Source organism: Eriocheir sinensis, chromosome 42 (assembly GCF_024679095.1).
Source record: "Eriocheir sinensis breed Jianghai 21 chromosome 42, ASM2467909v1, whole genome shotgun sequence".
NCBI classification, from domain to species: Eukaryota; Metazoa; Arthropoda; class Malacostraca; order Decapoda; family Varunidae; genus Eriocheir; species Eriocheir sinensis.
The window spans coordinates 7,309,395-7,311,894 of NC_066550.1; positions in this window are offsets into that span (position 1 = coordinate 7,309,395).

Sequence of the window (2,500 nt, forward strand, 5' to 3'; positions counted from 1 at the left end):
AAGGAGGAAGAGGAGAAGGAGGAGGAGGAAATAAAAGAAATAAGGAAGGAAGGAAGGAATGAAATAAGGAGGAGTAGAAGGAAGGAAAGAAAGAGCAAGAGGAAGAGAAGGAAGAGGAGGAAGAACAAGATAAGAAGGAAAAAGAGGAGGAGTAGGAAATGAAAGAAGGAAGTAAGGAAAGGAAGGAGGAAAGGCGGAAGGAAGGAAGGAAGAAGTAGAAGGAAGAAAAGAAAAAAAAGGAAGAGAAGGAGGAGAAGAAACGAAGGAGGAGTCGAAGTAGGAAGAGCAGGAGGAGGAGGAGGAGGAGGAGGAGGAGGAGGGGGGGGGGGTAAGTTATTTCCTTGTTTCTGGGAATGTTTCAAATCGTTTAACTCGTTTCTTTTTTTCATTTCCAGTCGTTTTGGATTCAAATTACTTTTTTTTTTCTCTCTCTCTCTCTTCCTCTCCAGCTGTTTACCATTAGAGGAAGGAAGGAAGGAAGGAAGGAAGGAAGAGGAGGAAGGGAAGGAAGAATGGAAGGAAGGAAAAAATGAATAAATAAAGGAAGGGAGGAAAGAAAAGAAGGAGGAAGAGGAAGAAAAGGAGGAGGAGGAGGAAGAAGAGAAAGTAGAAACAGAGGAAAAGACAAAGAAGAAGAGAATTTTGATGATGTGGAAGAAGTTAAGAAGGAAGAGGAGGACGAGGAGGAGGAGGAGGAGGAGGAGCAGGCGCAGAAGGCAGAAGATTTACAGGAAGAGGAGGAGAAGGAGGAATCGTAAGAGAAGGATAGGGAAGAGGAGGAGGAGGAGGAGGAGGAGGGTTGGGTTTTGTTTTGTGTCTGTTTGTGTTTACTTAAAGACGCTCAGATTCTTGTTTACTCTGCAGCGCTTTTGAAACTCAGCCTGAAACTGTTTATCATGGAGGAGGAGGAGCAGGAGGAGGAGGAGGAGGAGGAGGAGGAGGAGGAGGAGGAGGAAGAGGAGAAGGAAACTCGAACATATTTGGTTGTGATTCTGTTTGCAAAGTAGTTCTCTCTCTCTCTCTCTCTCTCTCTCTCTCTCTCTCTCTCTCTCTCTCTCTCTCTCTCTCTCTCTCTCTCTCTCTCTCTCTCTCTCTCTCTCTCTCTCTCTCTCTCTCTCTCTCTCTCTTGCTATCTTTCTCTTCTCTTCTTCAATTCCTTCTCTTCCTCTTAACATTTTCCTCCATTATTCCTTTGTCTCCCTCTTTATCATGTGTCTTCTCATCTCCTCTTTCTCTTCCTCTTTAGTCCTTCATATCCATCCCTCTTCCCTCTCTGTGATTTTCTTTGATATTCTGTTTATTTTTCTTCTTTTTTTTCTTCTTTGTTCCTCTTGCTTTCTTTTTCTGCTTCATTATTCTTCCATGTGTCCTTCTTCCTTCTACTCTTTCTCCTCCTCCTGTCCTCTCGTTTCTCTCTCTCTCTCTCTCTCTCTCTCTCTCTCTCTCTCTCTCTCTCTCTCTCTCTCTCTCTCTCTCTCTCTCTCTCTCTCTCTCTCTCTCTCTCTCTCTCTCTCTCTCTTAATTTCTCCTTTCTCCACTTCTTTACTCTAATTTTCTCTGTCCTCTTTTCTCGTTTATCTCTTAATTTCTTCTTTCTCCTTTTCTTTATTCATATTTCCTCTTTCCTCTTCATTCCTCTAATTGGTGTCTCTTTGCCTCCGTCCTCTTGATATGTCGGTAATCTCCTCTTGCCTCCTTGATCTGTTACTCCTCTTCCTCCTCTTCCTCTTCCTCCTCTTCCTCTTTCTCTCCTTCCTCTTAGTCCTCTTGTGCGATCTGTGAGTGGAGGACGCTGTGAAGCCTTTCCTCCTCCCCTTCCTCTTCGTCTTCCTCCTCTTCCTCTTCCTCCTCTTCCTCTTCCTCTTCCTCTTTGTGAGCAGTGCATTGTTCAAGCAGTTATTGACTTCATCAGATCTGGGCAGCTTCATTCCTCCTCCTCCTCCTCCTCCTCCTCCTCCTCCTCCTCCTCGTGAACGCCAGATAATTCTTGCTGTCTTGTTAGTGAGAGATATATACGTGTGTGTGTGTGTGTGTGTGTGTGTGTGTGTGTGTGTGTGTGTGTGTGTGTGTGTTTCCACCTGTCTGTCTCTTTTTCTCTGCGTCTGTCTGTCTACCTGTCTGTTTCTCTGTCGCTGCGTCTGTGTGTCTGTCCGTTCTAATCTGCCATCAATTTGCAATACCTGTTATTTTCTCGTCCGTTTGGTGTTCGGCTTTCAGGAAATCTTGTGTCGTGGCTTATTGTGTTGCGGGAATGATTGTGTTGCGCCAAGTAATGTGGATTAGATTATCATTAATGGACGTTATTGTTATTTTCATTATTACTATTTTAGTGTTAGTGGTATTATTATTATTATTATTAGTAGTAGTAGTAGTAGTAGTAGTTGTAGTTGTAGTAGTGGTAGTAGTGATGGCAGTAGTAGTAGTAGTAGTAGTAATAAACAACAACAAAAATTAGCAAGAAAAGTACAAATATTATAAGTTATAAAAATCTTTAACCCCA